The sequence below is a fragment of the Myxine glutinosa genome, chromosome 10, assembly GCF_964187855.1.
Source record: "Myxine glutinosa chromosome 10, kmMyxGlut1.1, whole genome shotgun sequence".
In the NCBI taxonomy this organism is placed as follows: domain Eukaryota; kingdom Metazoa; phylum Chordata; class Myxini; order Myxiniformes; family Myxinidae; genus Myxine; species Myxine glutinosa.
This window is the reverse complement of record NC_136270.1, coordinates 137,210,858-137,226,436: the sequence shown is the minus strand read 5'-3', so window position 1 is coordinate 137,226,436 and position 15,579 is coordinate 137,210,858. Positions and strand designations below refer to the sequence as shown.

The 15,579-nt window shown below is 39.3% G+C and overlaps 1 protein-coding gene across 3 annotated transcripts in view; it reads right to left on the bottom strand.

The window, feature by feature from the left end:
* LOC137433733 (uncharacterized) overlaps positions 1-15,579 on the bottom strand; it is a 295,800-nt gene that overhangs the window by 254,347 nt on the left and 25,874 nt on the right. For all 3 annotated transcript variants that reach the window (XR_013624832.1, XR_010985722.2, XM_068126007.2), the window contains exon 2: positions 14,851-14,915. The gene's annotated coding sequence lies outside the window, so the exon portion shown is untranslated. The remainder of the gene's footprint in view (positions 1-14,850; positions 14,916-15,579) is intronic.

Sequence of the window (15,579 nt, the reverse complement as noted above, 5' to 3'; positions counted from 1 at the left end):
TGGTAGGCCTATTTAAGCCTCAAATCCCAGCCTAATCCTACTGGTTCAAAGAGGCTGAAGAGTGTCCCGAAGAGCATGAAATACAACCACGTGTATCTCCCCCAGAGAGATCAATAACTAATCAATGCATTTATTAATTGTTTCATCAGAGTTGACCCCTTGCACTACCAAGCATCACATCCTCCTACATTACCATAGTGTGTCCATTAAAGGGGCCCCAGTATCCATGTCTGAGTTGCATCTCAATCTTCATCAGAGTCACTGTTGTCGTCATCATCGGACGAGCCTTCAAATTCAACCTTGCCATGTTCCTTCTCCTCCTCCTCCCCCTCCTCTTGCATGTTGCTACAAGTCTGCAACTTGCATAGGTATGTGCACCTCATCCTGTTCTGGAGGCAGGAACAGCTCTCCTCCAAGCACTGCCGTGGACATTTGCAGGCAATCGACTCCATGACAGCCTCAGGGGCAGGTGGTGCGTCACCCCAGTCAATCACCAACTCTCCGTCATCTACCCTCCATCCATGGCCACACGGAGACGGAATATCTGGATTCCTGTCCAAACTTCTCTTCCAGATTGCACATTGGTAGTTGGCCCTCTTACAGTGTTTGAGCAAGGAAGATGTGCAGGGGAGGAGTTGCCAAGACTCGGCCTCGCCTTTCTTCGCACAAAAGATGTTGAAACGCAACTCATTGATGCTGTTGATGGCTGTCCTGGCGCTGTAGAGGGAACAAGTCAGTGCCTCTAGTCGCTGGATTGATTCATTTGATAGGTCCCATGATTGGCCTAATGACTGCAAGGTGGTCATGTGTTCCTCGTGGCTTAGAAGCCGAAGAGCTGAAACTTTGCCCCGGCCAGCAAAGCTGCTCACGGTGTCGCAACCTGTGAATGAATGGAGACCCAGGAGGCAGGCACATTTTTCAAGACCAAGGGCATCTGCAGCTTTCTTAATCTCTATGTATTCAGTGCACGTCTTGGATCCCAATTTGAAGTATACTGGGCATTCTAATTTTGGTGTGAAGGCCATTGCAAAGATGAAAACATCAGTGTCTGGTGACACGATGACAGCAGCTGTCAGACCAGACCTGCCGCAGTGCTCGGCATGTAGGAGTAGCTGGGTGTCTGCCTCCTCCTGGCTGCTCTGTAGATCTTGAACATCGGACACCGAGTCCTTAGTAACTCTTGTGCACTGGTCTCCGTGTGTGAGGAAGAGCTCTTTCCTGTCCAGCCTTTCACATAGACTTTGGTCATTGCTCCATTCCTCAACCAGAAAATCAATCAGTTGGGTCTTGTTGTTTCCACAATGTAGAAAACTCTTCCATTGCTTCAACCTATCGCCGGATGCAATCTTACCAAATGTCATGGCACTCTCAGACCCTCTTTTTACCCGCTCGGCGTTTTTAATGGAGTTCGCCTTGTAGACGTCGAAGACAACATCAATTCCGGCGGTTGACTCTCCCCTCCCTCAGGACTGCAGACAAGATGGATTTGGAGGCTTCTCCAAAAGAGGCATTAGTGGTATTTGCCATCATTTTCTGTACAATGGCCATTCCATCAATGATGCAAGCTGAGTTAGAAGGGATGGTATCTGCTGGTGAAAGATCCTTTCTCAGACGTTTGGAGAGCTGTGCCTTATTGGTCTTCCGTAGGGTGCCTTCAGGGTTCGCTAAAGCCCAAGGTATAGGACCAAGACGATAGGAGAGCACATTCTTCATGTCCAGCTTTCTGGTCTGTCCAATGAGGGTCATTGTCGCAAACAGGTTCCTGTCAGCCTTCATGATGATGCTCCGTCCCTGTGTTTTGAAAGACCTCTTTATTTTGATATCGCTGAAAGTCTTCAGCCTCTGTTTCTTCAGTGGATCGAAGAAACCCTTGGTGGCACGGACGTCAAGCCTTTCGTCACAGAATTATTTAAATGCCGCAATGCCCTTGTCCTTGGCCCCTAAAAGGTCTTTGGCGATGTTGTCAGGGGCGACCATTCCTGTGGAGAGGCTGATGAGCTCAGTGGGGACACCAAATGGATTAGTCCAATTTCCATCCAGTATATCGACTAACACTGAAACATCCCTTTCATCCTTCCTCATCCGTGGTGCAGTGAGATCAGGGTGGCAGAATGATCTGTCACTTCCTAGTGCACTCCTCAGTAAACCCAGAGATGAGCTCCTGTACTCTGCAGTGACGTAGTATCTGTGTACTGCACTTGGCTTGAGGCTGAAACCTTTTGTCCCTCCTGGAGTCTGGGTGTCCTTGTTTACGGTCTCCTCAATGGTCTGGTCAACAGGAATTCTTCCGAATGGATTGTCAGGTCCAATTTGAACGGAGAACCCACCATTCCTGAGGTGCTCCAGGGCATTTGGGTGCTCTTGGGAGAGGTTTGTTATCTCGGTGTAGTATGTACTCAGGTAGCGGGCATAGTTAAGCTTGTCGTATGCAAAGCTCCATGGTAACATGTCATGGATGGCCGAGAGATGGAGATCCCAATTGCCTTCTCTTGAAGCTCGGAGCATGTTCAACATGGCGTCCACGATGTCCAAGTATGACATCCAAAATGATGCCAGAGCTAGAGGTCACGTTTCTTAACGAATTGATTCCTGCATCCCCTGTGATACAGGACTTGTGGAATCTCATCATCTCTGGCAGTGGCAGCAATCCTAAGAATGCCGGCATGCTTCCGGATCTCAGCTGTTTTCAGAAGCCGTTCCCACGATGCACGATCTTGGGGCAAATTCAGCTCGAGGTCTGTGTCCTCGCACTCAAAGATGCAGGAGGAACGGGTCAACTTGTGTGGCAGTAAGGGTACTTGGTCTAGATCTCCAGTGCCCTCCATTATTGCCTGAAAGTGAAAAAAAATGCTAATTAAATATCAGCATATTGACATCATTCATTTTGGATGTTTTTCAGGCTAAAAATGGCCGTTTTCAAAGATGTGTCAAATTCCGTTATGTACCATGGCTCAGATACAAATAAAATCCACACTTTTAGGCATAAAATGGACTTGGACACTTATTAACTTATATTTGAGCCCATTTTGGCTGAGAAATTCCCATTGGTAGGGTTAACTGTGATGATATTTTGGACGGATGGCCAGATTTTAAGCAGAGGTCAAATTTCGTGACCTTTTGGCCTCTAGTGACCTACTTAATTAGCATATTGGCAAATAATAGATATAGTTATGTAGAACATAATATTTCCAACATTTTGAGTGGTTATTTGTAGCAATTGGACCATTAGTTCAAACGATATCGCAATTTATATTTCCCCTACCCCATAATTTCGGGTCCCGGATCAGGCCCAGTCCTCCATCTTTAAGAGGTGATTACTAGCACTAAGCTACCATTCCAAGGTTGGCTTCAAAGTTTTTTTTTCATCTATGGGTATATGCCTTTCAAGAAAACACAGTGAGATTTTGCCACCCCAGGTGGTACCAATCCATGAAATTCTGGGGTCTGGCCCATGGACTATTGGGAGGGGGGGGGGGGCAAGAGCTTCATATTAATTCTTGGGAAAATGTCAGGGACATAGAAAAGGCCCCTTTATATAAGGGTATGTGCCATGGGGCAAAGTATAGAAAAGAAGGAACATTCCATGGCTTGTAGAAAATGCCAAACAATACAAAGTAAGTGACATTCCAAATTTCTCGTGTGCTTGCTGAACTACCCTTGTGTTCTTAGGAGGAACCAAGTGATGCTCTAGAAAAGTTCATATATTGAGGCGCCAATTTGATTCATACACCTGCATGTATTTTATTTGCCAGATGTAGATTTGTGTAATAATATTTGTAAAAAGGTATAAAGTGTGTATATAATTATGTATATTTCATTTTAGTGCAAAAAAATAGAGCACTTAGGTGAATTTGTTTTGAAAGCCATTAAGTAGACCTATTGGCCGATGTATATTCCAAGTTTCAGCTAGTTTCAGTGTTTAGCCCTTGAGATATGAGCACCACCACATTTTGGGCGGACAGACGGACGGGCGGACAGGCGGACAGACACCAACATGAATTTGAGGGTTTTCTAAATAAAACTCAAGAATGCGGAAGCCGATGTTGCTGAAATTTGGAACATATTACCTCGACGTACAAAGCATTTACTTCTGACATTTGCAGCCGATTTCGTCCAGTAGAAGATGAGAAAATTTTTTCAGTCCCCATGTTAAAGTTGCATGCAGAGAAATAATCCCTCATATAAAGGGAGGGGTGCTTTGTGCTTTCCTTTGATATATGGGTAGGTAGGTCTGACTTCCCAAATTACCGCTTGTTAGTGTATACAATGTACCTGAAATCATAAATACAGTTTACGTTCATTATTGTTACTCACATTTAAATACGGGATGTTTTTATCTTTATAGTAAACTACTGAAAAAAATTAAGGTGAGGGCATTGCCTCCCCCCCCCCCCCCCCCCCAACTCCCCAGGTGAATGCACCTGTTGGTTCATGTAACGTTGTGTAAAACTCTTCTTCATACTCTTTTGTGTTTAAATTAAATATGTTGAAGCCCATCTTGACGTCATATGTTTTATTTAAGTGTGATAATGATCTCTTTTTATAAAATACTTGCCGGTGGGTACATCCGCCTTGTGGGTGAGAATGATCTTCTTGGACCACTGGTTTGCCACAATGGAGCAATAAACCAAATAAAAACACCGATGAGAAATCCGGAAAAAAAAAAAAAAAAAAAATCTTTTTGAAAAATATTTCCCGGAAAACCGAAGTCGGGACACCGAGTCTGGAAACACGGAGTACATCGTGAAATGTTGGTGTCGATCGGTCCAAGGGTCTCGGAGTAGTGACCGAACGTACAGACAAACATACACCGCACTGTTTCATACACGTATATTCGATGATTTGCGTTTCATTGAACACAGGTTGGGAATCAAACACAGACGAACACCTTAAGGCAGGTGTGCTATCTCCGCACCATTCTGTCTGATGTTGGAAGAATGAGGAGTTGCTTAAATAAACAAATTTAAACGAAACGATACATTTTAATTGCATTTTCATGTACATTTAGGTTCCGATGTCGGGTGATTGATGTTCAATTCATAATCCACAAGATAATTATTAAACAGAAAAATTTAATAGGTTCGTAAACCCTAAAGAATCTGCAGATTATATGGGATTACAACAGTAAAAAGATCGTTTACATAATCCAAGGAACGAGTGTGTAGAGTGTGTACGAGTGTTGTAATTGGAGAAGTGGGAAATTGAACAGATTAATGTTTCAAGAAGTCCAGTTTGGTAACAAATCCAGGATGCAAATCATCAGGTGAGGAAAGCTTCATTACATCAGAAATCAGATCCGTGACGTAAAGAGAAATAGGGGAAATGAAGGCAAAAAATCATTGGATTTGGTTGTGACAAGGAGAAGGAATCCCACAATAAATGATAAATAATCACCCAAAATTACAAAACGAGATGAGTAATGAGCCCTTTTATTCCACCCTAAATCCCATAAAGGAACAGAATATAAAATACACTGAAACCACAAAGAGCAACATCGGTGTCACTTATCGCAGGTTGTGCCCTTTAAACCCTCAATATCAAAACGGAAAACATTTCATTTTTGTAATTGTACTTCATCGTAGATGTAACAAACATAACGTTAATTCCTATAAATATTCGTGTATACACACACACACACACACACACACACACACACACACACACACACACACACACACACACACACACAGACACACAGAGACACACACATGCACACACACACACACACACAACACACACACGCGCGCACACACACACACACACACACACACACACACACACACACACGCAAACAGACACACACACACATACAAACACACACACATGCATACACACACACATGCATACACACACACATGCATACACACATGCACAACCACATGCACAACCCCTCACACACACACACACACACACACACACACACATTGTTGCTCCTGTGTCGTTTTCCTTTTTTTTTTTTTGGAAATAACGAAATTTTGGTAAAGTTAAAGTTCTTTTAAAGTTAAAGTTTGGTAAAGTTAAAGTGTGTGTGTGTTTGTGTGTTTGTCTGTCCGCTCACTTATACTTGTCTACAGGTCACAATTTTAAACCGATCTTCACTAAACTTCACCAAATGGTAGAGTTCGTGGTCTGACAAAATCCTATATATTTTTTAAGGTCAAAAGGTCAACATAGGCCAAAGGTCAACCACTTTTTCGGATTTCTAAAATCCTCAATTTTCAACCGATTCACTTGAAATTTGAATAGGATTTTCATATCAGCTTAGTGAAACCAACCAACAACTATTTTTGAGGTCAACATAGGCCAAAAGCTCAACATAGGCCAAATTTCTAAAATTGTCAATTTTCAGCCGATTAACTTAAACTTTGAAGACGATTTGCATATCCGGTCACTGAATTCAATCACTAATTATTTTTGAAGTCAAAAGGATGCTCTACCGAGTGCCATTCTACTTTGTTCTGTTTCGCCAAGTGTCGCTCCATGAGTGATTTTTCATCTGTTTGTTTGTTTGTTTGGCCGCACAGAATAAATACGATTTGGTCCGATTGGTCCGATTAACAGAAAATTTTCAGCATAGGTGCAACTCCACCTGTATAATTTTTTAATGATAATTATGACATCATAGGTCTAGGAATAAATTAGTTTAGAAGAAATTCATTCTTGAGCTTGAGCATAATAGAAGAAATAAATTAGAAATTTCTTGAGCATAATCTAGGAATAAATTAGTTTAGAAGAAAAAATAATGATGACGTCATCGGTCACGTGGTTCGGCCGCCATATTTGTTTCAACACAAAAGCCTTAAAAACCACTGAAAATACATCCTGGCGAGGGTTTGCAATCTCTGATTGCTCTTTTTCTTGTTTATTATGTCTCAGGTTTGCTGTGCTATATATTAAATATATTATACTTAATAATTCTGCAAGAAAATGCCTGAAAATATATTCCTGAGAACAGAAAACCTCTCTACTTGTGGATTACTCCACCATATTAAGTTCTAGTTTATTTCTCAAAAAGAACAAACAAACAGTCCACAAAAATCACAAAGCAAATAAATTACTAAAATGACAAATGGGAATTGCAATAATATGAATGAGGTCAAAAGGAGGAGTCTTTGTCGAAAAAACAAACAAAAAAAACCTTGGGCTGTGTATATAGACCCCTATTAGTTACATGTTCTTATTTGTAAAGATAGAATTAGAATTAGAATGCAAGAGAAAATAGAGGAAAGAGAAGAAGAAGAGAAATGGAGGAGGGTGTCCAGAAAATACTGATATAAGTTCCAGCATTATCTTGAATTTAACCTGCTTCAAACACTCATAAGCATAATAAGATATATTATATTATGTACGAGTCCACTCTAACTATACGTATTCAACAATAATAATTTAAACTTGCGTTTAAATGTATGGAAGCTGGAAGTTGACTTCAGATTCGAATCAAATTAATTCCAAAATTGGGCTCCAGTAAAGATTGTAGTTTTATTTGCAGAATTTGTTCTTGTTCATGGAAGGTGGAACATACTGGTTTGTCTTGTCGAATAACTATAGACTTCATCATTATTAGCAAATAATTGCACAAAGCTAGTCGGTAATTACTTTCGATCTCGCTGAAACCCAAGGGTTCCCAAATGAAATAAGTATAATTTATATTGCTTTAAAATTTTATTTTCAAGAAATAGATATGAAATTGATAACCCTGATTATAATTAAATCTTATAACTCTTTTTTTTATTCAATAAAGTCTTATCCATCTGCAACTTTAAGGAACTGCCCCAAACAAGTAAACAATAATTCAGCCGAGACAAAATCAGGATATAACATAATGAAAGAAATATTGTTTTGGGGGGGCGGGGGGGGGGGAGGGGGGGGAACAACTTTAATTTATTAGTAATGCAAACACTTCAAGAAATCTTCTTGCATACGTTATTTTTAAAAACATTCCATTAATACATGATCCATGGCCTAGGCTTGTGGAAGAGATAGGACACAGAATAGATGAGGACACAACATAGGAAAGGTAACAACAGGAGACCGGGGAAACGCCAACAGCACTCTCGACCCTTCTCACCACGCCCCGTGACGCAACGCCGCCGTCACCACCTCTGAGCCCTGATTGGCGGCTCATGCTTACCGTCAGCGCTTCTGCCGCTCTGCCCTCGGCTCCGCCCCGGTCCTCCTTGCCTGCCTAGTGTAAACTCACCCAATCATGAATGAACCAACGTTAGCGCAAAAGGGATTGAGGCTACGGTCATTGGATGATCGGTGGCAGTAGGGCCTATTCTCCTGACTCTACTTCAATGCAGAACTAACAATGGAAAGGAACTAAGCTCACAAATACTAAGACATAACTATACTATCACGAGGCTACATGTTGTGTGTGTGATTAACTATGGGGGACAAATTTTAACCTTTATTAGACTCACTGTACAAACTCAAAACCGCAACAATATATATATATATATATATACATATACATACATACATACATACATGGCATTTACGACCTTATCAATGAATGTTAATAAAGCATGAGCGGTGCGATGTTTCTTCCGGAAACCAAATTGTGAATTTCACAGGTTATTAGATTCATTCAGAAAATTAATCACTCAAATATATATCATTAAAAAAATAATTTCAGAGAAGGTTGTCAATAGGGAAATCAGGTGGTAATTGCAAGCTTCTTGAGAATCGCCCTTTTAAAAAAACAGGAACCATTTTAGAGATTTTCATTTTCTCAGGTCCAACTCCAGACAAGCGATAAATTGAATATACAGCATATGCCAAAGGAACTATAATTTCAGCAAGTATATTTAACCCACATATTATTCATTCCATCATGACCTGCACTCTTTTTATAGTTGAAATGACTAACAATATCCATAATTTCTACTGCATGAGCTGGGAAAAGAAATAATGAATTATCCTTGGGATTGTTTAAAAATTGATGGAACTTCTATCTGTACTGGGAATACTGGCAAAATTATGTCCGATATCAACAAAATAATCATTAGAATATTCAGCAATAACACTCTGATCCTAAACTCTCAAATGTTGTGTTTGTGTCCTTCCCCCTCTCTCCCCATCTTGTCTACCGCTCCCCTTATTTTGTGTTTTATGTGTCGGTTTGACTTTTTGTGTGATTAATGTTCGCTCTTTCACGAGCCTCGATGTTGTGTACGAAAAAAAAAAAAAAAAACTTCAACATTACCTATCTTAAGTTGTCTAACTAAATAAAGTATGTCTTACTCTTATTCATGATGACATTTATAATATTCCAAGTGCCATTAATATCATTTTTATTCTCATTTATTTGTATCGAGAAAAATGTCTTTTTTACATTTCTTAAAAGACTTGTAAGTTCATTTTTATAATTAGTGTATTTAAACCGGGTTTGTTCAGCAGGATTAAATTTGTACTTCTACTACAAATTATATTTCCTATTTATGGCTCTCACTAAGGATTTGGTGATCCATGGAGATCTTGGAATGTTCTTCTAATGAGAGTATTACTTTCAATATCTGCAAAGAGATGATTTCATCATAAATACTAGGACGTGCCCGTACGTGGGTGCCCGTACGTGCGTGCAAAAAAGCATGCGTGCAAACAACAACAACAAAAAAAAACTTTGAAACCACGTGGCAGTAACGACCACAGAACCCCCCCCCCCTCTATTTACATGAAATGGTTTGGTCCATTCGCAACGACCACAGAACCCCCCCCCCCCCCTCTATTTACATGAAATGATTTGGTCCAAAGCGAACGGCTTGCGAGTACGGTGACAATCCCCCCCCCCCCCTCTATTTACATGAAATGGTTTGGTCCAAAGCGAACGGCTTGCGAGTATGGTGACAATCCCCCCCCTCTATTTACATGAAATGGTTTGGTCCAAAGCGAACGGCTTGCGGAGTTTGGTAAAGAAATCGCCATAGCGTGCACAAACGCGCAGGAAAGCGAAAGAATCGCAAATTAGTTTTAATTAGTTTTAAAACATAGTTTAACGCCAACATAGCGGCAACATAGTTTGCCAACATGAAATAAATGAATACGCTCTCAAATGTGCCGTCCGAGGCAGAGTCTGTTCGCCACGTTCGGCACACGTGATAGCTCGCTGCTCTCTGATTGGTTGAATCGTTTTTTGGACATAGCTCGGTAACTACTTGTCCGATTAATTTCAAACCTTGAAAAGGCACATCCTCGGGTCCCCAGCAATATACCTGGCAAGTTTCAAGTATATCGGACCCGTGGTTGTCGAGAAACAGCGGTCACAGACAAACACACAGACATACACACATACACACACACACACACACACACAGAGATTACTGGAATTATAGATAGACTAGGACGTGCCCGTACGTGGGTGCCCGTTCGGAAAAACATTCCAAACCGCGTGGCAGTAACGACCACAGAACCCCCCCCCCCTCTATTTACATGAAATGGTTTGGTCCATTCGCAAAGCCAAAGCGAACGACCACAGAACCCCCCCCTCTATTTACATGAATGGTTTGGTCCATTCGCAAAGCCAAAGCGAATGGCGAACGGCTAAATCGCCATAGCTCGGTAACTACTTCTCCGATTAATATGAAACCTTGAAAAGGCACATCCTCAGGTCCCCAGCAATATACCTGGCAAGTTTCAAGTATATCGGACCCGTGGTTGTCGAGAAACAGCGGTCACAGACAAACACACACACACACACACACACACACACACACACACACACACACACACACAGAGATTACTGGAATTATAGATAGATGCATTCATATTTCCATAAGCTCAGCAAAAGATTTATTATTATCGTGCATAACAAAGACTTCACAGCAGTCAATAACACTCGGATTTTTTTTTTCCTCGACTAATAATTTTGGAAGTCAACCTACAAGTTAATTTTCTCGAAGGTTAATTTGATCAGGTATTTGGGCAAAGATTAGAAAGTGGTTCATGATGTCCGATAACACAATTATTGCTGCAGGAAATGGATAAACATATATTTGTCAGAATATAATCAATCGATGTGGCTGATTAGTTAGCTATTCCTGTTGGTCTGACTATAATTGGAATAAACGAAGTATAGTCAATATCATAGCCAAGAAATGTTGATAAAAGGAGTTTTGGCAATAACGAAGAAAGTCATCGTTAAAATCACCAATCGAAAAGCAACTTTTCTATGAACATATAATTTGATAATATAACTTTATATTAATGTCAGAATTAATGTGGGTTAGATCTTGATGGTCTATAAATATGTAACACCGATCAAAATTACTTTTTACCAGGATTAATAATTTCAATATAAATAATAACCAGTGCAGGAGTAAGATAATTTAACTCAGAATGAATCTTCAAATCATAATTCAAGGAAACAAATGATGCATCTCTTCCTCTAGTTTGCCTATTAATTTGTTAATAATCCAAAACCTCTTTACCTGTCATGTTAATTTCTGCTTGGTCTAACCTAAACCTTACGAATGTACTACGTATGTTACATGTGTGACACAGACAAAGTTGGCCAAATATAAAGTGAGAAAGGTGGTGTGTGACCGACCAGACTGCGTTCAATGCCCTGATTGTAGAACCTGGTTAAGTAATCTTTGCTCTGAGTATAGTATGTGATACATTTTCTGTGTGTGAGACCTACCATGTGTAAAATGTACCAGTACGCTTCTTTTACCACTACCACATGTATGCTTACCGTCTATAATACATCTGATTGACTTAGAAATTTAATAAAATTTGTCTACATTTGAATACAACAGGAAGGAGAATGAACGAACAGTACAGGGGGACATTGAGCTGAAGAGCAGTAAAGGGGGGTAAAAAGGGGACATAGAGCAGAGGGACACGATAGGGGGACATACAGGAGACATTGAGCTGGGGAACCGTAAATGGAGACATTGAGGGGAGGAGGAAACATTGTCACCTTGGCACACCCAAAGATTATTGGGGCATCCTCAGGTTTCTTACATCCAAGGATTTGGGAAATTTCAGTTCACTGGAAAATGAATTAGTCCCTTATAGAGGGTGTTTTTTTCGAGATCCCCAAATAATTCCCATACACCAAAAACGATATCAGTTATGAACCTAATAGTTTGCCTTAATGTAGTGTAATGTTAGAGAAAGATGTGACATGATCCACACAATTGATTGCCTTAAAGGGTGTAGTACTGGTGAACAGGTGTTTTTTTTTTGTTTTTTTTGTTTTTTTTTTAGCTGAACAGTTTCCTTATAGTCTTATAAACAAGAATCATGCTATTAGAGGTCATAGAAGTACCCCTAATTATTGAAAAATTCAAATTTCAATTCAATATAATATTTTGCATGAAATTTGTTATAACTTGGGAAATGCATCATTCTTTTGGGCTGAAATTTGGACAGGATATTCAGAATATCACTTCCTTTAAAATGATGAAGGCTTTTGTTTATAGGAGTAGCCATTGTGGATTTATTGAAGGACAACCAAGTTTTATCTGGTAATTGGCATAATTAGCTAATTAGTGAACATTTGACATAATTTCACAAAATCCTCTCATCAGGTAGTAGAGTAACACATGTATAATACATGTACCAAGTTTTGTGTGAAAAGAACGATGGGTGACATAGAAGATAGAAGTAGAAATGTGTTCTTTGTTTTTCCTTGTTTTTATTGACGGTCTAATTTATGCAAATTATATGCATGTAATATGACAAAGAAGCGTTGAAACTGGTCTGAGTTAAAGCCAAGATTATATCTTTCAAGAAAAACTGAAAATTAGATATTAACTTGACTTTGTTTTTGTGTAGAGGCCTCTCAAAGGTACCGATGTAGTTTTCTCAATTTTTCACCAGTACTACACCCTTAAATGAAGTGCTGAAAGTGTCCACCACCACCATGTTGCAGGCACAAATTCATTCTTCGTAGCATGCTTTCCGACACAGAGTGTAACATTTCGTCGGGAATATTGCTGATTGTGTCACTGTTTATTGCTTTTAATTCACCAAGAGTACGTGGATTTGCAGTGTACACAAAAATAAATCTTGCGACGTACGATCTGGGGATGGAGGTGGACATAATGACTTCGACACTAAACGGTCACCAAAGAGTAGTCCAAGTTCGTTCATGCTGTATCACGAAGTGTGACTTCACCACGTTGATGAAGCCGTCCTTGTTTGATTTCATCTTCTGTAAGCTGCCCAAAAAGCTCATGGATTATGTTGATGTAACGTTCTGCGTTTACTGTTTCTGAGAAGAAAATTGGGCGAATAATGCTTTGCCGACTTCCAGCACCCCAAATAATTAGAGGCAAATGCCAATTTTTGCAGAAAAAATTTGCGGAAGACAAACAAGTCTACCAAACGCCAATTTTTATGGAAGACAAACAAATCTACCAAACGCTAATTTTCATGGAAGACAAACAAATCTACCAAACGCTAATTTTTATGGAAGACAAACAAATCTACCAAACGCGAATTTTCATGGAAGACAAACAAGTCTACCAAACGCCAATTTTTATGGAAGACAAACAAATCTACCAAACGCTAATTTTCATGGGAGACAAACAAATCTACCAAACGCTAATTTTTATGGAAGACAAACAAATCTACCAAACGCTAATTTTTATGGAAGACAAACAAATCTACCAAACGCTAATTTTTATGGAAGACAAACAAATCTACCAAACGCTAATTTTTATGGAAGACAAACAAATCTACCAAACGCTAATTTTCATGGGAGACAAACAAATCTACCAAACGATAATTTTTATGGAAGACAAACAAATCTACCAAACGCTAATTTTTATGGAAGACAAACAAATCTACCAAACGCTAATTTTCATGGAAGACAAACAAATCTACCAAACGCTAATTTTTATGGAAGACAAACAAATCTACCAAACGATAATTTTTATAGAAGACAAACAAATCTACCAAACGATAATTTTTATGGAAGACAAACAAATCTACCAAACGCTAATTTTTATGGAAGACAAACAAATCTACCAAACGCCAATTTTTGCGGAAGACAAACAAATCCACCAAACGCCAATTTTTATGGAAGACAAACAAATCTACGAAACGCTAATTTTAATGGAAGACAAACAAATCTACCAAACGCCAATTTTTTATGGAAGACAAACAAATCTACCAAACACCAATTTTTATGGAAGGCAAACAAATCGACCAAACACCAAGTTTTATGGAAGACAAACAAATCTACCAAACGCCAATTTTTATGGAAGACAAACAAATCTACCAAACACCAATTTTTATGGAAGGCAAACAAATCTACCAAACACCAATTTTTATGGAAGACAAACAAATCTACCAAACGCCAATTTTTATGGAAGACAAACAAATCTACCAAACGCCAATTTTTATAGAAGACAAACAAATCTACCAAAGGCTAATTTTTATAGAAGACAAACAAATCTACCAAACGCCAATTTTTATTGAAGACAAACAAATCTACCACACGCCAATTTTTTCAGAATGCAATGGCCTTTCATGCATTGCATAAGGTTTTGTTGTTGTTGTATAGCCCCAGACAGTTCTCTTGAACACGCCCGCTGCACGGTTTACATGGATCATTGCATCATCGAGCGAAAGTTACTTTTACAGTAAAAGTTTCAATTTTTTTCTGATGTAGTGTTATTGTAGTGTCATTGTATAATAAAATTTGTCTTTGTCCGGCCTGAGGTTTATGTACAATCTCCACTAAGAGCCTTCAATCAATTTAAAATCAATAATAAAAAATACCAAATAGTGAAGATTAACTACCAGATCAAAGCAAAGTCAATGTTACCCTGAACATGATGTGAATGTGAAGTTTCTGATTTATTTGTTTAATGGACATGCTCATTGTATGCTTACCAATACACCTCACAGACAGCACAACGCCAAGGAGGAGGTGATGGAACATCACTGAGGATTTGTCCCTGTACAGAAAACATCAGGAGTTAGAACGTCTGCACTGCCAAGGACGATATGTTGAGTTACAAGAGTATCTGAAGGTAAAAACACGATTGTTATCATCAAAACGCAGAGGATCTGGTGGAAATTGTTATTTTTCTGACTGATAAATTTATTAACGTTGAGCCAAACTAGTTTATTTTTCACTACAATTCATAACTTTTACTTGTGACCTTTCAAATCACTGTTATCAATGACTGTCTGTACTAACGTGAACATGTGAAAATCTTCTTGGTGTGAACTCAGTACATGGTACAAAATGGTGTAAATATAACCAACCACATGGAAAGGTATTTTATATGAAAGTGTTTCAGAATCAATGGAATACCTTTCTTCAGCATGAGTGCAGAATCTACGCCAAGGAGTGATGTTAAGCTTATTGTCTAATCTGAGCCTGTGAAGTTTGTTATACATTCTTGGGAAAATGCCGGGGGCAGAGAAAAGGCCCTTTATATGGTGTGTGTGATGTGGCAAACTCTAGAAATGAAGGGACATTCCATAGCTTGTAGAAAATGCCAAACAATAGAAAAGAAGGGACATTCCAATGCTTGTAGAAAATGCCAAACTCCAGAAAAGAAGGGACATTCCAATGCTTGTAGAAAATGCCAAACAATATAAATGAAGGGACAT